Source organism: Protopterus annectens, chromosome 11.part0 (genome assembly GCF_019279795.1).
Source record: "Protopterus annectens isolate FY-2018-M chromosome 11.part0, PAN1.0, whole genome shotgun sequence".
Taxonomy (NCBI): Eukaryota; Metazoa; Chordata; order Ceratodontiformes; family Protopteridae; genus Protopterus; species Protopterus annectens.
The window spans coordinates 1,322,774,724-1,322,797,432 of record NC_056745.1 but is presented as its reverse complement, the minus strand read 5'-3'; positions in this window follow the sequence as shown (position 1 = coordinate 1,322,797,432).

Below are 22,709 nucleotides of genomic sequence, written 5' to 3'. Positions count from 1 at the left end.
GCTTGTAAGACAAGATGCCTTCTGAGTTCTCAATCTGCTTCTATGTCAGAAAAGAGTTACAGGAGTGAACAAGCAGAAACCTAGATTAAACTATGCTCACTGATAGAGCAAGGAAAAAAAAAGTGGTGGCAGATATGAAATGTCACATTTTAAGTAATCAGAGCATTGCTAAACCTTCTTTAGCTGTGATTAAGTCGTGATTGTTCTCAGTCCCAATGGAACAGTTTGTGTTCCAAATACGCAAATAACATGCACACAGCGTTGAGGTGTTGAGCAATACAAGTGTTTTAACAGGAAGTCTTACATCAGTTCTGTGGTCATACACGCAATGGGGAGTCATCCTCTGACCCAGTTAATACCGTAAAGTCATATATGTTAATGTTGAAAAGGCTAAGAATAAACAAATTATTTGTTGGTGTAAGAAAATATCTAGAACAAAACTTGCAGAAGAAGAGACTATATTAGTTCAAATGAAACTCGGAGCAATCAAAACTAATATTACTAAGGTTGCATATCATGGCATATCAGCTCTGTAGATCTGTAATATGGGCAAATCAGCTAATAATGGTCATTTCACATTGAATTTTCAGTAAGTGAATTGTAGTATTTTTATATGATTCAAAAATATATTTTCTATGCACGTACAATAACTAATATGCTTGTGCAGTCCACAAGGTTAGATCCATTATCTTACACACAACTGTTCTTAAAATTGATTAACATCATAATATATTATAACAACAGAAACTGTTTGCAAGTTAAAGACACCAGGAACATACTGCAAACTACAACTTACACTAAAGTCAGTGTCTATAATAATCACAGGACACTCAGCCTCACCTGAATCTTCATTAGTGCTCTCCCCATCAGGCCCACACCAAATGTGCTTCTCCAATTTTGGGACCCTTTACACAGACACACACACACACACACACACACACACACACACACACACACACACACACACGCGTGCGCGCACATGCGCACACACGCACACACACAACTACAAGGCTTGCTGTCTGAACTCTACCTTAGACCATACTTTTCAACTGTCCAAATTTTCACAGAATGTCAAGATTTTTGCCTCATATTTTTGGTCAATGCCTCATAAAATTTGTGATTTTTCTTGTAAATCCCTTAGGATTGACATCACTAAACAATGACATACATTTGAGTTTTAAATTTCATATCTTTCAGAAAATACAATCTAGCACAAATCCTTTTATTCTAGCAACTGTCTACATTTATAAGAGCAATATTTAAAATGTGCCCCTATTTTGGAGCCTTTGTTCCACCATTACAACAGGCTTTGTCCAGATTTCTTGCACTAAGAAGTTGAAAGGTATGCCCTAGGCCTCAACATCTCCCTCCTCTATCTCACCACACAATGAAGAACTGGATCTGCTAATACAATTATCCCATTTATGCTGATACCTGCATTGACTACCATCCTTGCTTCTTTTTCTCCTGCCTTAACCATCACTTCTGCTCTTAACTATTTATCTTAATCCAAAACACCCACTGGTCCTCTCTTCTGCCTCCCCCTTCCATACATAGACACGTTAACCATTCAGGCAGCCCCTGCTACCCACTTCCCCCAAACCTCACCCAATCCTGCTGTTTAAATCAGCTCCACAAGCTTTCCCTACCATCCTGCATACAGTATACCCACTTCCACACCTTAAACAAGTACTTTCAACATCTTGCAAGCAAAACATCTTAACATGATGATAATTTTAAAAATGTTTTCATTTGGCCACCCATGCTCCAGTGATGTCATTACAAAATAAAAAAAATAAATAATTCTCTCTCCAGTTTTCTACTTTGAAACACACCTTTTAAAACCCCTTTTACCATTCTCCATCATTGAAAAAACACATCTAGGTTTCATATGTTGCCTTACCTTTCAACTCCAAATTATTGCATCTTAGTTTCGTTCCCTTACTTTAAGGTTATCTGATACCAGATACACCTGTTAAATACCGACCTATATCATCTGCAGGTCATATACAAGGCACGATTGCTTCAGTTCTCTACACATTCCCAAGCTACATCCAGTGCCTTCTGACTCCTACCCCATAACTACCCTTCTACCAAGTTTCCTGCAGTCTCACCATATACCACCATACCCCGGGCAGGCTGCAGATCATCTATCATCTGCTCTTGTTATTTCAGTGACCTAGCAATCCCCCTCATCTCTCCGCTTACATTTTTTTATTACCTTTCCCACCTAAACCACCTTTGAGAAACCTTCCCTGTTTATGTATTAACAAAGTTACATTTGAAAACATGACATATTTCCTAAAGTCTGCCATTCTCCCATCCTTTTCTTTCCTTTTTTACTCACTTCCTTCCTCTCACTGCCAACCTTTCTTCTTTGACCACCCCATACAAATAACTAACACAAGGCTATTATTCTCTCATCCCACTTAATTGCTCCAGAGATACGAATGTATCTTTCCAAATATTCAAAGTTGTAGTTACATTATATCATATGCATTAAATATAATCTTCTCCCTAAGGAATTCTGACTTTGGAAATATTTATCCAGAATATCAGCTTACTTAGCCATCTTTGATTTCCAATTTCCTTTCCTATTCCTCTCTTACTAATGTGAAAACTTAAAGCCAGAAATATTTTTTCCCTTCTGGGATAATGGTCCATACTAATTTCCCAAAATTATGCCTCTTACAGCAGCTTCGGATATTTGTTTGGGCAAAACTACAGTCCTGACAGCTCCCCAAAACTGATGAACCTCTGCAGTATCCCTGGGAGATCCATGTTTATGTTATTTGATAGTACCATGCAGTCATTCACAAACAGGTTTATATGTGTAAACTTTTTTAGCCTTGTACTTTCTTTGCCCCCCCCCTTTAAGATTCCTCTTAAGCTAGCATCCAAAGCCTTAAAAGTAGCTGAAAGTGTAGTTGAGCGAGAACACAGCCCCAGTGCATCTCACCTCCACTCATATCTTCTCTGATAAGCACTCAGTCACCAATACTCACTGTACTAGGTTCAGATATAGAATGACCTCCCCATTATAAACCTGTCTCTGAGGCCCTTTTGTCTCATTACTCTCTTTAAAACTTTCCATTGCACCATATCACAATACTGTGGTGGTGGTGCTGCGGTAGCGTTGTCGTCTCACAGACGTTGCCCGTTCGATTCTCAGTTAGAGTGTCTTCTGTGTGGCTACATGCATGAATGGGCATTCCTCCGTTGAAGGTTGTGCATTAGGCCCGGCAAGCCAGCACGTAAAAATCTACTGCCAATCATTAGCGGACCGGAGTTCCGCTGTGGCGACCCCTAACCAGGAAAAGCCGAAAGACACAACAACAACAACCATATCACAGGTGTATGAACATCAGATAAGATTACCTCTGTTGACTGGCATCCATTCTTACTAGCTTCCACCACACAAAAAAAAAAAAAATCATCAGCTACCTGTAATAATTGTTAATGACCATGCACAAATCCTACCCAACTATCTGCCATTACCAGAGGAATAACTTTTTCACCTTACACACTAGCAGCCTTACAAAAATCTTAGCACTCTTGTTGATTAATCTGGCCAGTAGTTTGCCAGGTCTTTCCTGCCTTCTCTCCCAGCAGGGGGACCCACCATCCCTGCCTCACTGTAGGGTGAATGGATCAGGTCCCTTTCTTCTGTGGAGTTCTTTACTTGCTGCATTCCCACCAAATTATAATCAGCCTCAGTAGCTTTCCATCTCTTTATTTCCTTAATACTTGAGATTATTCTCCTGAATTGATTACTGCTCCTAACATTCCCTACCCTTCTTTAACAGACATCCTTTTCCACAACCCTCCATGTCTCCATACCCTTATTCTTTTCCCTTCCCAGCTTTTTATAGAGACCCTAATAAAAGTTCCTAAATATCTTTACATGTTCTCAGTACCCATTTTGTTCTCCTCACATTTTGCCTTTAACACCTGTACTCTATGCTTTCCCCTTTTTTATCCTTTAACACTGAAGTTAGCCTCAGGCACCAGAAGGATCCTCCCCTAACAAGTTCCATCTTACTATCCTGCTGTCCCTCTCCTTAACTCTCTCACTTAACCATGCCTCCTTTGCACTTAAATCTGATCTTTCCCCAACAACATTCCATGATTTCCTTTACATCCCTCCCAGCAATTTCCTCATCCTCTACTAACACTCTTGTCTGCTTATTCCAGTTTTTTTATTGCCTTTGATCTATGCTACAGAAATTATGTCTTGATCTCCCCTGTGCCAACCCTCCCTTCCTGTGTTCCCTTCTCTTTACCTCCTCTCTACCCTTACCCTGTTCTTGCACTATTCTTACAGAACCCCACAGCAAAGCTAGGCCTACCCGACCATTGACCAGCACGGCCAAGAGCACCAGCACTCCCACTGTGGATCACCTGGTTACTACAACAATTACTTGGTTCTGCCAGCAGTGCTGTTTCCAAAGTCTTTTAATCCCACTAGAACTCATATCTTCCATTGCTACTGCTATTTACTACAGCCCAGAACAAAGAATCTAGATGGTGCATAACCAACACACGCTCCTTTCCCACTCCTTCCTCCCTAGTAATAAAAGATCCCTTTCTTCCATTTCTACTCCTTCGGTCATTTGATAAGTACCTATGGAACTGACTATGGCAGCCCTATGGCATGTACTCTCAAAGAATTTTCAATCTTGCTGGACCCTCACACTTTCTGTTCTGCCCCCTTATCCATATCCCTTTAACTGTTGCAATGCTTATCGACTCACCCTGACATTTTAGAATTGAACCAAACCAACCTCCATCAACTTTAATTATTCCCTCTTAGTTTGGGAGGTACCTATTACCCTTTCTCCCCTGCCATCCCTCACTGTACTTGAAAATGAATGCCCACCACATGCGCAAGATCCCTTAGTATTATGCCACTCCAGTTGTACATTACACCCCCCTAAACTGTAATTCTCCTTCACTATATCAGTTCTAGTGTCTCTAACCCTTCTCAGTGTAAACCTTTCCTTTTAAAGTAATCCTCTCAAAATAAAGACTACTCTTGACTTTGCTTTAACACTTTCATCAACCTTCCCTCTCTCGCAAATATCCTATTTTATGCTATTGCCGAAATAACAATCATTCTAGATAAGCCTCCCCTAGTGCTAATATAATTCAACAGTCGGCCTACCCCTTGATATAACCACTGTGGACAACTTTTGCTTTTCCATTATCACTCTGTGTTTAAATAAACCTTCCTCCATCTGCATAACCTTAACCATTGTCCAGATTTCATTGCTCCCCCAGATTAACTACATGTCTTCCCCTAACTCAGCAAAATATAGTCTACACACTCCCAAAAAACATGTACATAGTTTTTCCTTTCACTCCTTATAAACCTCAGTGGTAACTCTGAACCTAAGGGAAGATCCTTTGCAGTCTATGCAGGGTATAAAGATACCTATGCAAGCATTGCTATGCAAACATCCTAAACTGTCTTGATTTAGTCACATACTTTAAAACCCTGCACACCTCCTCCACTGAGAGTTTGTAACTAGTCCAGCTAACATTTTATGTCAATCCAGTTGAACTTTAATTCTCTGACAGAGTTTTACAATTACTGATTGTAATTCTGTATGTTCCATTAATTATCCCCTGTCTATAGCCCTATCTGTTCTTGATTCCACTAAATATTTCATCATCAGTGGCCAATCACCAATGGCTCCTCTTAGACTCTATGTCTATTGTGATGTCCCACCACTGCCAGCCAGTAATCAAGGAGCCTCAATCCTCACCACTGGCAACAGTGGGGAATGTTCATTGAGAGGATAACAGGTACACACACAGCATTTCCAGATGCAGATCTCTGTATCAAGTGCAATTTCTCTTAAGAGCACACAGACACTACAGTCAGTCTGGGGCTGTTTTCTCCCTCTTTCTCCAGATCCCTAGTAAGAATCCCCACTGGCACAGCTATAGAGTTGAGCTCTCAGCTGAGTGACCAGGTCAAGACCTCCAGCACCCTCTCTGTCCAGCCAGTGCTTTGTGTCCCTGCCCAAGTAGCTGATGCACACAGTTTTTGAGGTTTGAGTTACACACACACACACACACACACACACACACACACACACACACACACACACACACACACACACACACACACACACACACACACACACACACACACAGACACACTCCTGGGAAAGGCTGGGCACAACTTTACTAGCTATATCTCCTTCCGACCAGACTATAAGGTAGTTTTCACTGCCACCAGTCAATCTTGGCTGCTACCTTAAGGGCCTTAACAAAGGGTGTCCAATCTTACTGTGCAATATTAATATTAACACAAATGGTAGTTTGACCAATACTTTTAGGAGTGGCCCACATAGTGTCATCAAATAAATATGCAAGTACTCTCAAAACTTAAATATCTCTACACAGCCACAGTGAAATGTTTATAAGTATTTAATAATAAATAATAAAAGAACAAGACAATACTAAATATATATTCACAGTGATATCAGAGTTCAAAACCACAGGAAATATTTAATTGCAGTACAGGCTCACACAAATAAAGAAAAGGAAATTTGAAACTAAGCTTTGCTATATTCCTGACTATATCCAAGAGAATTATACTATTCCCTAGTAACTTACTATTAGGGAAAGACAGATGTGGTGAATGGTTCTTGTTGTTATCAGGTCCAAGACATAATGCAGAATGCTCTGTCTCACTAAGAGACTTCCCAAAATAATATCTAAAATATTACTGCTGGGATAGCTTGCAGAATTACATCATTTTCTGGTAATATGTCTTCTTGTTATAAGGCCAAAACCCCCATTGCTGGAAGCTGGTAGCATTTGGCATCTACCTGTAAAAATACAAGGGCTTTTGCTCAGATCTTTGGCAGATGCTGGAAGTCATAAAACAATTACATTCCTTCATGCTTCCAAAGTAGCAAGTAGTTCACCCTAAATACAATACAGAAAGCTTACTAGTACAAACTTTCTGTCTCTAGTTGCATTGAAATATCTTTACAGAGTAGCCTATAAAGTAATTTAATTTCAGATATTTTTCTAAGGTTTGCTGGACTGAGGTTAACCTCCTATATTTCAGTTTTCACTGTTAAAGTATATACATTTAAACATTCACAATAGTTCATGCACATTTCTGTTCTATTCCAGTAGGGCACACTGTGGATACATTTTAAACACATCACTTTACTAATGCCTTTTCAATGCAAACATCTGTACAGAGCAGTTTGATATACACATGACATACAGTTCTAATACATTTGTAACACAAGCATCTTATATAAATTAACCAGAAAATTACACCAGCAACTCAGATTAATGGCTTGTTACTCAAACCAAATGAAAAAAAAAAAACTACTATTACTAAAAAGAAAATACTAGCGAGCCGACACACTGCCAGGTTAAAATGTAAAACAGTTATTGCTTATTGTACGCTTTCGCAATACAATGTTGCTTCTTCAAACCATTAAAAATCACATTAAAACATGTCCTTATATACTTGAAACAAACAACACATCCAAGAAACTACAAACAACAATTAAAAGTCAGTTTAAAATTAACTGTGCATAATTGCTAAACTTAGTGTCCTGATCCACCAGTCACAAAAAATGTATAAAGTCTTGTCCTGTTAAAGGTAAAAAAATCTGGCATCCAATCAGTAAAAATTGCTTTCAATGACATGATTGATTAAATCTACCATACATAGATGTATTATACATAATATGATTGGCTGATACTCAATATACACTTAAAAGATGTGGTGTGCTTATCATCAAGCAAGGTCTTATTAACATCCACATAATAACACAAAGCAATATAATTTCAATCATAACCATTTGAAAGTGCTCTGTATCCATAAACACATATTTCAGAACTCAATACCACAGTCTGATATTTGTCTTGTGAATAAAAATAATGCACGATGACATAAGTAACATATACTTTATACTACTTTCATCAAGATATAAACACGAGTGGATGGCATTTGATGAAGCTATTTTATTTAACTTTCCTTTCCATAGCTGTCCTGTTCAAAATACTTGATCCCCTTCATTTCAAATACATTAAAAAATACTCAAGAACATCTTATGAAGTATAACTTAATAAAATGACTTGTTATAACTTTTAAGACAATAACAGCAGATAAAAACATAAAATATCTGACAAACACCAGTGAGATGCCTCTCCTGTGACTCCCTGAGACAATCTCTCTTCATCTACTATTGGAAAGCTCAGCTTATTCTACTACCTATGGACTTTAGAATGTGCATGACTAAGGTGAAGGTTCATTTATATGAAAACTGTATAGTTTATCATGCTTGTATTTCATCAAAATGTAACCATATTAATCTTGTTGAGATGTATATGCTTTCTGCATGATGTAAACATAAATACATCCCTTCAAAGGGCTTCATTTTTGAGGCCTAACCCTGATGGCTGTCTTGTTCCAAGTACTAAATCACCTCCATACCTAAAGTGTTCAAAGTGCTCCAAAAACAGGATATAATGTAATAACCTTATCAGCCTGTTGATAAGAAGTGCCTGGATTATCTAATGGTTGATCAAAGTTTTAATAATATTTTAGTTTAAACTAACTCCCTTGTTCTGATTTTGCTGTCGTTGTTTTAAGTGAAATGATATTTATTTTTATACATAAGGCAATTATCGGACTGTGGTATTTAGTTTTGAAATATGTGTTTATGGATACAGAGCACTTTAAAATGGTTATGACTGAAATGATACTGCTTTGTGTTATTATGTGGACATTAATAAGACCTTGCTTGATGATAAGTGCACCCATATCTTTTAAGTGTATATTGAGTATCATCAGCCAATCATATTATGTATAATACACCTACTTATGGTAGATTTAACCAATCATGCCATTAAAAATAATTTTTACTGATTGGATACTAGATTTTTTTTACCTTTATTTTAACAGGACAAGACTTTATACAATCTTTTGTGATTGGTGGATCAGGACATTAAGTTTATTAATTATTAACAGTTCATTTTAAATTGAATTTTAATTGCTTCTTGTAGTTTATTGGATGTGCTGTTTAACTGCTTCAAGTATATAAGGATGTGTTTTTAATGTAATTTTTAATGGTATGAAGAAGCAACCTTGTGTTGCAAAAGCGGTCACCGAATAGTAAATGTTTTATATTTTAACCTGGCCATGTGTCGGCATGCTAGGATTTACTTTTTAGTAATAGTAGTATCTTATATAAATGAGTTTGATATTCACAAATGACATATAATTATTTACAAAATTCCAGCTAGCTGTGCTGGCAGTACCTCCTTTCGTCACATCTAAATTCTGCTATCAGTCCCTGATATGGAAACCCATCTCCATCATGAAATATCATGACATCAAAATAGTTCTTTTGCTTCCCCCATTCTGTAAAGTTTCCCAGGGGAATTTGCTACCAGTACCTTAGTTCTTTGGAAGACTTCCTCCATTTACTTCCCACTGCTTATTGCCTGCTCTCTAGTTCATTGTTTGGAAACTGTTAGCAAAATATCCTTATTTTATTTGCTCACTAGCTTAGTTTTCAGTAAACTATCTGCACTTTATATGCGTAGTGTTATACCTGATTACTTTTGTAATCCCTTAACTTCTTCCAGTAAAAGAATCAGTCTCTCTCCCTCTGGTAGCCCCTCTTTACCTCATCATCATATATTTCCATTTCCGGTTTATATCCCTGGACTTGTGAAACTTGTAGTGTTTATTTATATGTATGTATATATATATATATATATATATATATATATATATATATATATGTATATGTTTATTTATGTATATTTATTAAAGCCTTAACTGCAGAGCCTTAAAGTACCCCTTTTAAGTCAGGCAACAAAATGCATCTTTGCTGTGCCAATATTACCATCTTGTTCCACTAATCCTTAAGTCTCTTTCCTTTGCGATTAAAGTTCTTCAATTCTTTATTTAGTTCTTGCCATAATTCATCATCCAGTTGAAGAAATACTCCTGGCCAACATACAGAATCAAGGGGACCAAAAACATTTGCACTGCTTGTTATTTAACTACCCAAATCCATAATAAAGTACTTTCTCTCCGTTACATTTTGGATTATCATATGCTTAGTTTCCTTCCTTATTTCATTTGTCTCTACTATTGAGTATTTCCTAACCCATATTCCTGGGCACTTAATTTTTCATGCCTCTAGAGATATACGAATTGCTGCACTAATTCATACATTGGCACATATAGTTTACATATGTGTTTTGTTTTATTTGTAATTATTTTATAACCTAAAAACATTTTGAACGGTCTCAGAGTATTACACAGCACAAGCTCATCTTGTTTTGGATTTGTCAAACATATATGTAGGGATCCTAATTTTCTGGTTTTCTGCAAAAATGGCAGGAATCACAGATACTAAACCTTTTACCTAGATTCTGAAGCTGTTATGGTTAAAAGCATGGAAATTCACTTTCCAGCTGACTCTTCTTAGTGCAGACCTCTGCACCTACCTTTAAACCGATATGGCTGCACTGAAACAAGTCAGTATTTCACATAGCTTTCTGCCTTGTTTGCTGAGGTCAGTCCAAGATGCAGTCAGTCAGGAATGCTTCAATCAAAGAAAAGCCCTAATTGGTTGCAGCTGTTCAAAACAGCTTCTCAGCAGTGACAGCATCTTTGAGTAGCTGTCAGCTGAGAAGCTAGCTCTCTTTCTTTAATTGGTCTTGTAAGGACAACTTTTAAGATTTGTTTAAGTGTACTTCGTATATTTTTAAGTGCAGCTCAAAAGGCTTATTGAACTACTCAGACTAGAGTATTGTGGAGGGATTAGGCTGCACAGAAGACTTCTGAATATATTTATTATTTATTTTTATTTCTATTTTTATTTATTTTTGTGTTTGTTTTAAACTGTCCTTTTAAGGACAGCTACAGCTGAAAAGACCAGGACAGAGCTGTTGGCAAGTCTGCATCAATTAAGTGTAAGTGCGGATGGGAATAAATGTAATAATTTGACAGTGAGTGGTAAATTTTCTTTATAATTTTTTATGTGAATGGGTGTTTTTGTGCATGTTGTTGGATGTGTATTTTTTAATTTAGCTCAACATTAATGGCCTGGATTCCAAAAGAAGTTTGCAGACAGCGCAGCACACTGAAGGAAAATGTCAGCATATATGCAGCAGAAGTGATTCCATAGCAGTCACTAAAACAGGACCAAGTACTTATCTATTCAGAATAGGATAATTATGGGCTCAGTGTAACTCCCACTGGATTCCAAAACACAATGGGTGCACATGACCCAGTTTAAATAAGACAGAGTACTTTGCTGACAATTTTTTGAAAGCACTTGATGGAGGCCATTTGTGCTTACCCTTAGCACTACTTTATTGTATAAATTATTAAACAATCCTACAAATTCTGCAAACATAACATAAAAAAATTCGAAACATAAAACCGGTATTTAATGTACTAGAACAGGATGGCATACTGCAAGTCATAATAGAGGATAATATGCATCCCAGAAGGCAGACAGCAAGATGCTGATCCAGGCAACCACTGAACAGGAAATAATGGATACAGATTGGATAGATAGTAGGTGCAGGATGTTTGCACCCCACATATGCACTCGGAGTCTGCGAGTAACTCAGTACCAGTAGAAACAAAAATGTGCCTGAGTTTGGGTATCCTGGCCTCTGGGACATTTCAGAGGCAAATGGGTGATTCTGTAAGAGTGTCCCAGATGTCCATCATTTGTATTCTTGCACAGTTCTTGGCAGTAATATGCACAAAAGTGGATGAATGCATCCACTTCCCAATAATAGCCATGGAGCACAGAAATGTCCTGCAACAGTTTTGTGCCATTGCCAATATCTCCCATGTCCTCAGTGCAACTGACTGCACCAAAGTCTCAGTTAAAACCCCAGCAGTACCCAATGCTGAATGGCACATCAGTAGAAAGGGATGGCCATCGCTCAGTTGTAAGATGGCATACCCTGCAGATGGCCTCATTACCAATATTATGGCAACCCACCCCGGTAGGTGCTCATGTTGCAACAATTTGGTGGAAAAATTCTCTGAGGGCTGCAGTCCAGCATGGTGAAATACTGAAGGGACTCCTACTAGTTAAGTACATGACCACTGCTATATTGTAAGAGTAGCTAAACATTGCAACAGGAAGCAAGATGAGCAAATGGGTTCATAGGTTCATAGGTTCATACTAGGCTATCTGCCCTAGGGCATTTATAAGCCTAGCCAGAGTGTGTTTGGCTTTCGCCACCCATTTTAAATTAATTTTGCTATGCCCTTTTTCGAGGTTAGTATACTGTGCCTCTGTCTAACAGTGACACAGAAGTGATACCCGGGGTAAACCTATGATCTCCCATCCACTCATCAAGATTCCTCTTGAAGAGAGTCAATGAGGGACTCTGCCTAACCTGGACTGGGATTTTATTCCAGAGTGAAGGGAGCCTCTGGGTTATGAATCTGTCCCTCCAGCATGTCCTATTTATTTCAGTGCTGAGGTTCAAGTCTTTCGAGCGCATGGCTCGATGGGATTTGGATTTTCTGAGGTGCAGCATGTCCATTAATTCCGGGTTGGACATTGCTTTATACGTCAGGCACAGATCGCCTTTGAGCAGGCGGTATGCCACTGAGTAGAGCTGGAGTTTCTTTAACCGGGCAGCAGATGGCATCTGTTTGAGCCCTTTGATCCTCTTGGTGAGGTACTTTTGGGATCTTTCCAGTTGCTGCAGGTGTCTGGTAAGGTACATCCCAAAAGGGGCATTGTACTCAATTCTGGGCCTGATGAGAGATGAGTAAAGAGGCACAATGACCTCCCCTGATCTAGATGTGAATCCCTTCATGATTAGGTGGACTATATAAAATGTTTTTCTAACCACTTTGGCCACGTTGTTGTCAAATGAGAGATTGCTATCAACTTGGGTCCCCAGGTCCCTAATTACTTCTTCTGTACTTAATGGATTACCACCTATGTGGTAATTTGTGAGCACTTTGTTTTTGCCAAAGGGGATGACTATACACTTTTTGGCATTTAGCTTGAGGCCATGGCTCTGGCACCAGTTGTCTGTTTCTATGAGGCCCTTTTGGAGGATGCTTGTGTTGGCTGGAGAGTCGATTATGGCGCACAGTTTGCAGTCATCTGCGAACTTGGTCAGTCACAGTCCTTCCATGTTGGCCTGTACCTCTGAGAAATATATACTGAACAAGAGAGGTCCCAGGACTGAGCCTTGTGGGATGCCACTTGTAACTGGTTTGGAGTCTGACATGGCTCCAGCAATTCTAACCATGTGGGTTCTGTCCTTGAGCCAGTTTGCAACCCATCTAGTGACATAGGGGTTTATATTTAAGCTGGTGAGCTTATCTATAATGCCCGAGTGTGGTATTGTATCGAAGGCTTTTGTGAGGTCCAGGTAGGCTGTGTGGACCACCTTCCCCTCGTCAATGGCCTTGGTGACAATTTCAAAGAAATCGACCAGGTTTAAGAGGCAGGATCTGCCCTTAACAAAGCTGAACTGGGTAGGATCCAGTAATGTATCAAAAACCAATACCCCAACAATCTCCGATGGAGGTAGAGCATGCACTACTGAGGTAGTGGAATTCTGGCAGTCACTTGCAAAAACTAGAGTAGCGTAAAAACCTTGCAGATGAAAATACTTCGACAAACAAACTCCGTACTGTTCACACCGTTTATTGCAAGTATAATGAAAGCCTCTAATTCAATTTGCTCCCCCTCCCAAATGAAGAACAAATCATCTAAAAATCTTGAGTAAAATTTTACATGAGTAAAGAATTCGGTTTTAAACAAATAATTTTGTTCCCAGAAAGTCATAATAAAATTAGCAAACATGGGGGCACATGCTGCCCCCATGGCCACACCGTTAACCTGTCTATAATAATTCCCTTCATAAAATATATAATTATGTCTTAAAACTATATCCATAAGTCTGGTTAACATATTAATTTGATCCTGTTCATACAAGTTAGTTTCAAATAACTGTTCTTCTAACCATACCAATCCTGTTTCATGCAGTATCACCGTGAATAGATTATTGACATCCATTGTAACAAATAATTGGTTGTGATTATATTTAAATGAACTTAATTTTCCTAAGAAATCCACGAATCCTTCAGTACATGTGTAAATTTAGCCATACCCATCTTTAGGTGATGGTCTAAATACTGACTAATAAAATGTGTCTTATTTCTCTTCCCATCCACTATAGGTCTAAACTGTAAATTTTCTAGTCCTTTGTGTATTTTGGGTATTCCGAAGATACCACTCACAACAGGACATTCATTACTTAAAAATTCCCGTTCGATTTCTGTTATTTCACCCTGATACAACATGTCATCTAGTGCCATGTCTATTCTTTTATTGGCAATATTAATTTCATTTAGACTGACCTCCTCATAGGAGTCACCAACAAGCATTGAGGTCATGTACATAATATAGTCATTCTTATCCACCACAACAACCCCACTACCCTTGTCGGGCTTCGTAATTCTTATGTTATTATTGCTCAAAATATTGTGTAAGATGTCCTGTTCTTGAATAGTCAAATTAGAATTCAATGGTTTTTTATAACCAGAAAAAAACTGTCTCACTTCCGTTTCACACAGTCTTTCAAACATCGCAACCTTATCATTGATGGGCGGGTTGTAAACACTAGGTTTAATAAGTGTACGTAACTCTCTATTACAATTATAGTCTGTAGTCTTCCCCTGAAACAGGATTTTTAAATTCACTTTACGTGAAAAAAGTTTTAAATCCAATAGCGTATTGACCAAATTCCCTCTTCTGCAGGGTACATAATTAAAACCTTTTGAAAATAAATTTACTGTATTGACATCAAAATAGTTGAAGTGTAGTTATATAACTTATAATCCCTTTACTATTAGTAATAACTAAGGGGTTTTTAAATACTACATTATCCACCAAGGTGTGTGTACTTGCAAGTACACTATCTGTTGTTTCACAACCTACTAAAGTTTTTTCAACTAATAAATCAATGTTATTACTTATCTGTAAGTCATGTGTATCAAAGTCAGTACATACATTTAAATGAAACGCCTGTGATTCCATGTTATTACTTATCTGTGACTCATTTATATCTAACACATCAGTACAAATATTTGAAAGAAAACCCTGTTCAGAAGGAATATCATAAATAGACATATCACACAGGCTCTGATCAACGGTGTTAAAAGAATCCAATACCATTAAACTAGTGTCCTTGATGGGAACATTGTCATTACCATGATTAACCTTAGAGTTAACTTCCCCCTGGTCAAATATGTCCGACAAAGTCATCATGTTCTCATCATAAAACTCACACAAAGTTCCCTCAGCCGGTGCAAAAGTATGGCCGCTTGCCGTGCCGTTGCCTAACACTCATACCAACTTCATTTAAACTTGTTGACTGATATAGATGGTGTGATGACATTTGAACAAGCACTAAATATCAAACTACTTACAGATTCAGTTAAACAATTCGATTCCGCCTCTATAAAATTAAGGACGCCAACGGCTACTTGCGCGCCCTCCAGGCATTTTTTTGAAACTGATGTAATTTGGTATTGTTTAAGTCTCTCTTCGGGCGTGCACCAGTGTATCCCGTATCATCTTCATCATAGGTTAAATGCTGATTTCTAATTCTCTCAGAGCGTCTTACAACATCCTCCCCATTGTCTTCCTCCAAATGTTCCCGCACTAACTCTCCTTGGTCGTCACAGGAAGTGAAGTCATCCAGCTCGTCAAGATTACCGCCCCTCTTACGCGTTGAACCGTTGCCATGGTTACCTTCAATTCTTTTAGATTTAGGATAAACGTGCCCCAACTGATAGATTTTTTTATCCCTTTGGATTTTCTTGTTCTTTTTCAAATAAATGTTATCACAACTATGATCAATGTCTTTAATGATGTTGATATAATTCGTATAATTATGCTCAAATAATAAATCCTGGCTTATACTCTGATTAAGAGACTCCAATTCACTCAACAAGTCATCGATTTTTTTGGAGTTGTACCTAATCATAATTTCCATGAGTTCCAAGCCTGTTTTATTAAATAGTTCATGTAGATCATTGAGCATGTCTTGCTGAGAATCACAACCATTAGGGTATCTCCAAAGTCTTAACCCCTTGGGAACCAACCCTAATTCAATATTTCTCCTCAGGTATCCATTTTCCATTTGTGTTCGCTTGAGTTTAAATAACTTTCTCTCAAAGTCTCTAAGCAATTCTTTCATCGGTTTGTGAATGTGCACATCACTATTATTTGTAATAATTTTCTCATTGTTAAATGAATAACTGTGAGTCTTCCATACATCGCAGTTAAACAAAGCACGTTGGCCGTTGCTAGCTACGGAGGTAGTATTGACTATTACCTCCTGCCTGCCACTTGGTAAATTATCGGAAATAGGGGTAGGTTGTGTAAGAGGCAACCCCAAACTTCCCATAACTGCATCATGTTGTACTCTTTCATTGGACATCAACTTGTTAATTAAAACGGTGTGCTCCTTTAACTGTTCGTTAACTTGCCTGAGAAGTTCCATCACATCAGCGGTGCCTCCCTCAGACTCCATACGGAACAGCCGCAAACTAGTAATGTATCAAAACCAATACCCCAACAATCTCCGATGGAGGTAGAGCATGCACTACCGAGGTAGTGGAATTCTGGCAGTCACTTGCAAAAACTAGAGTAGCGTAAAAACCTTGCAGATGAAAATACTTCGACAAACAAACTCCGTACTGTTCACACCGTTTATTGCAAGTATAATGAAAGCCTCTAATTCGATTTGCTCCCCCTCCCAAATGAAGAACAAATCATCTAAAAATCTTGAGTAAAATTTTACATGAGTAAAGAATTCAGTTTTAAACAAATAATTTTGTTCCCAGAAAGTCATAATAAAATTAGCAAACATGGGGGCACATGCTGCCCCCATGGCCACACCGTTAACCTGTCTATAATAATTCCCTTCATAAAATATATAATTATGTCTTAAAACTATATCCATAAGTCTGGTTAACATATTAATTTGATCCTGTTCATACAAGTTAGTTTCAAATAACTGTTCTTCTAACCATACCAATCCTGTTTCATGCGGTATCACCGTGAATAGATTATTGACATCCATTGTAACAAATAATTGGTTGTGATTATATTTAAATGAACTTAATTTTCCTAAGAAATCCCACGAATCCTTCAGTACATGTGTAAATTTAGCCATACCCATCTTTAGGTGATGGTCTAAATACTGACTAATAAAATGTGTCTTATTTCTCTTCCCATCCACTATAGGTCTAAACTGTAAATTTTCTAGTCCTTTGTGTATTTTGGGTATTCGAAGATACCACTCACAACAGGACATTCATTACTTAAAAATTCCGTTCGATTTCTGTTATTTCACCCTGATACAACATGTCATCTAGTGCCATGTCTATTCTTTTATTGGCAATATTAATTTCATTTAGACTGACCTCCTCATAGGAGTCACCAACAAGCATCGAGGTCATGTACATAATATAGTCATTCTTATCCACCACAACAACCCCACTACCCTTGTCGGGCTTCATAATTCTTATGTTATTATTGCTCAAAATATTGTGTAAGATGTCCTGTTCTTGAATAGTCAAATTAGAATTCAATGGTTTTTTATAACCAGAAAAAAACTGTCTCACTTCCGTTTCACACAGTCTTTCAAACATCGCAACCTTATCATTGATGGGGTTGTAAACACTAGGTTTAATAAGTGTACGTAACTCTCTATTACAATTATAGTCTGTAGTCTTCCCCTGAAACAGGATTTTTAAATTCACTTTACGTGAAAAAAGTTTTAAATCCAATAGCGTATTGACCAAATTCCCTCTTCTGCAGGGTACATAATTAAAACCTTTTGAAAATAAATTTACTGTATTGACATCAAAAATAGTTGAAGTGTAGTTATATAACTTATAATCCCTTTACTATTAGTAATAACTAAGGGGTTTTTAAATACTACATTATCCACCAAGGTGTGTGTACTTGCAAGTACACTATCTGTTGTTTCACAACCTACTAAAGTTTTTTCAACTAATAAATCAATGTTATTACTTATCTGTAAGTCATGTGTATCAAAGTCAGTACATACATTTAAATGAAACGCCTGTGATTCCATGTTATTACTTATCTGTGACTCATTTATATCTAACACATCAGTACAAATATTTGAAAGAAAACCCTGTTCAGAAGGAATATCATAAATAGACATATCACACAGGCTCTGATCAACGGTGTTAAAAGAATCCAATACCATTAAACTAGTGTCCTTGATGGGAACATTGTCATTACCATGATTAACCTTAGAGTTAACTTCCCCCTGGTCAAATATGTCCGACAAAGTCATCATGTTCTCATCATAAAACTCACACAAAGTTCCCTCAGCCGGTGCAAAAGTATGGCCGCTTGCCGTACTTCGTTGCCTAACACTCATACCAACTTCATTTAAACTTCGGTTGACTGATATAGATGGTGTGATGACATTTGAACAAGCACTAAATATCAAACTACTTACAGATTCAGTTAAACAATTCGATTCCGCCTCTATAAAATTAAGGACGCCAACGGCTACTTGCGCGCCCTCCAGGCATTTTTTGAAACTGATGTAATTTGGTATTGTTTAAGTCTCTCTTCGGGCGTGCACCAGTGTATCCCGTATCATCTTCATCATAGGTTAAATGCTGATTTCTAATTCTCTCAGAGCGTCTTACAACATCCTCCCCATTGTCTTCCTCCAAATGTTCCCGCACTAACTCTCCTTGGTCGTCACAGGAAGTGAAGTCATCCAGCTCGTCAAGATTACCGCCCCTCTTACGCGTTGAACCGTTGCCATGGTTACCTTCAATTCTTTTAGATTTAGGATAAACGTGCCCCAACTGATAGATTTTTTTATCCCTTTGGATTTTCTTGTTCTTTTTCAAATAAATGTTATCACAACTATGATCAATGTCTTTAATGATGTTGATATAATTCGTATAATTATGCTCAAATAATAAATCCTGGCTTATACTCTGATTAAGAGACTCCAATTCACTCAACAAGTCATCGATTTTTTTGGAGTTGTACCTAATCATAATTTCCATGAGTTCCAAGCCTGTTTTATTAAATAGTTCATGTAGATCATTGAGCATGTCTTGCTGAGAATCACAACCATTAGGGTATCTCCAAAGTCTTAACCCTTGGGAACCAACCCTAATTCAATATTTCTCCTCAGGTATCCATTTTCCATTTGTGTTCGCTTGAGTTTAAATAACTTTCTCTCAAAGTCTCTAAGCAATTCTTTCATCGGTTTGTGAATGTGCACATCACTATTATTTGTAATAATTTTCTCATTGTTAAATGAATAACTGTGAGTCTTCCATACATCGCAGTTAAACAAAGCACGTTGGCCGTTGCTAGCTACGGAGGTAGTATTGACTATTACCTCCTGCCTGCCACTTGGTAAATTATCGGAAATAGGGGTAGGTTGTGTAAGAGGCAACCCCAAACTTCCCATAACTGCATCATGTTGTACTCTTTCATTGGACATCAACTTGTTAATTAAAATGGTGTGCTCCTTTAACTGTTCGTTAACTTGCCTGAGAAGTTCCATCACATCAGCGGTGCCTCCCTCAGACTCCATACGGAACAGCCGCAAACTAGTAATGTATCAAAAACCAATACCCCAACAATCTCCGATGGAGGTAGAGCATGCACTACCGAGGTAGTGGAATTCTGGCAGTCACTTGCAAAAACTAGAGTAGCGTAAAAACCTTGCAGATGAAAATACTTCGACAAACAAACTCCGTACTGTTCACACCGTTTATTGCAAGTATAATGAAAGCCTCTAATTCGATTTGCTCCCCCTCCCAAATGAAGAACAAATCATCTAAAAATCTTGAGTAAAATTTTACATGAGTAAAGAATTCGGTTTTAAACAAATAATTTTGTTCCCAGAAAGTCATAATAAAATTAGCAAACATGGGGCACATGCTGGCCCCATGGCCACACCGTTAACCTGTCTATAATAATTCCCTTCATAAAATATATAATTATGTCTTAAAACTATATCCATAAGTCTGGTTAACATATTAATTTGATCCTGTTCATACAAGTTAGTTTCAAATAACTGTTCTTCTAACCATACCAATCCTGTTTCATGCGGTATCACCGTGAATAGATTATTGACATCCATTGTAACAAATAATTGGTTGTGATTATATTTAAATGAACTTAATTTTCCTAAGAAATCCCACGAATCCTTCAGTACATGTGTAAATTTAGCCATACCCATCTTTAGGTGATGGTCTAAATACTGACTAATAAAATGTGTCTTATTTCTCTTCCCATCCACTATAGGTCTAAACTGTAAATTTTCTAGTCCTTTGTGTATTTTGGGTATTCCGAAGATACCACTCACAACAGGACATTCATTACTTAAAAATTCCCGTTCGATTTCTGTTATTTCACCCTGATACAACATGTCATCTAGTGCCATGTCTATTCTTTTATTGGCAATATTAATTTCATTTAGACTGACCTCCTCATAGGAGTCACCAACAAGCATCGAGGTCATGTACATAATATAGTCATTCTTATCCACCACAACAACCCCACTACCCTTGTCGGGCTTCATAATTCTTATGTTATTATTGCTCAAAATATTGTGTAAGATGTCCTGTTCTTGAATAGTCAAATTAGAATTCAATGGTTTTTTATAACCAGAAAAAAACTGTCTCACTTCCGTTTCACACAGTTTTTCAAACATCGCAACCTTATCATTGATGGGCGGGTTGTAAACACTAGGTTTAATAAGTGTACGTAACTCTCTATTACAATTATAGTCTGTAGTCTTCCCCTGAAACAGGATTTTTAAATTCACTTTACGTGAAAAAAGTTTTAAATCCAATAGCGTATTGACCAAATTCCCTCTTCTGCAGGGTACATAATTAAAACCTTTTGAAAATAAATTTACTGTATTGACATCAAAAATAGTTGAAGTGTAGTTATATAACTTATAATCCCCTTTACTATTAGTAATAACTAAGGGGTTTTTAAATACTACATTATCCACCAAGGTGTGTGTACTTGCAAGTACACTATCTGTTGTTTCACAACCTACTAAAGTTTTTTCAACTAATAAATCAATGTTATTACTCATCTGTAAGTCATGTGTATCAAAGTCAGTACATACATTTAAATGAAACGCCTGTGATTCCATGTTATTACTTATCTGTGACTCATTTATATCTAACACATCAGTACAAATATTTGAAAGAAAACCCTGTTCAGAAGGAATATCATAAATAGACATATCACACAGGATCTGATCAACGGTGTTAAAAGAATCCAATACCATTAAACTAGTGTCCTTGATGGGAACATTGTCATTACCATGATTAACCTTAGAGTTAACTTCCCCCTGGTCAAATATGTCCGACAAAGTCATCATGTTCTCATCATAAAACTCACACAAAGTTCCCTCAGCCGGTGCAAAAGTATGGCGCTTGCCGTGCCGTTGCCTAACACTCATACCAACTTCATTTAAACTTCGGTTGACTGATATAGATGGTGTGATGACATTTGAACAAGCACTAAATATCAAACTACTTACAGATTCAGTTAAACAATTCGATTCCGCCTCTATAAAATTAAGGACGCGCCACGCTACTTGCGCGCCCTCCAGGCATTTTTTTGAAACTGATGTAATTTGGTATTGTTTAAGTCTCTCTTCGGGCGTGCACCAGTGTATCCCGTATCATCTTCATCATAGGTTAAATGCTGATTTCTAATTCTCTCAGAGCGTCTTACAACATCCTCCCCGTTGTCTTCCTCCAAATGTTCCCGCACTAACTCTTCTTGGTCGTCACAGGAAGTGAAGTCATCCAGCTCGTCAAGATTACCGCCCCTCTTACGCGTTGAACCGTTGCCATGGTTACCTTCAATTCTTTTAGATTTAGGATAAACGTGCCCCAACTGATAGATTTTTTTATCCCTTTGGATTTTCTTGTTCTTTTTCAAATAAATGTTATCACAACTATGATCAATGTCTTTAATGATGTTGATATAATTCGTATAATTATGCTCAAATAATAAATCCTGGCTTATACTCTGATTAAGAGACTCCAATTCACTCAACAAGTCATCGATTTTTTTGGAGTTGTACCTAATCATAATTTCCATGAGTTCCAAGCCTGTTTTATTAAATAGTTCATGTAGATCATTGAGCATGTCTTGCTGAGAATCACAACCATTAGGGTATCTCCAAAGTCTTAACCCCTTGGGAACCAACCCTAATTCAATATTTCTCCTCAGATATCCATTTTCCATTTGTGTTCGCTTGAGTTTAAATAACTTTCTCTCAAAGTCTCTAAGCAATTCTTTCATCGGTTTGTGAATGTGCACATCACTATTATTTGTAATAATTTTCTCATTGTTAAATGAATAACTGTGAGTCTTCCATACATCGCAGTTAAACAAAGCACGTTGGCCGTTGCTAGCTACAGAGGTAGTATTGACTATTACCTCCTGCCTGCCACTTGGTAAATTATCGGAAATAGGGGTAGGTTGTGTAAGAGGCAACCCCAAACTTCCCATAACTGCATCATGTTGTACTCTTTCATTGGACATCAACTTGTTAATTAAAACGGTGTGCTCCTTTAACTGTTCGTTAACTTGCCT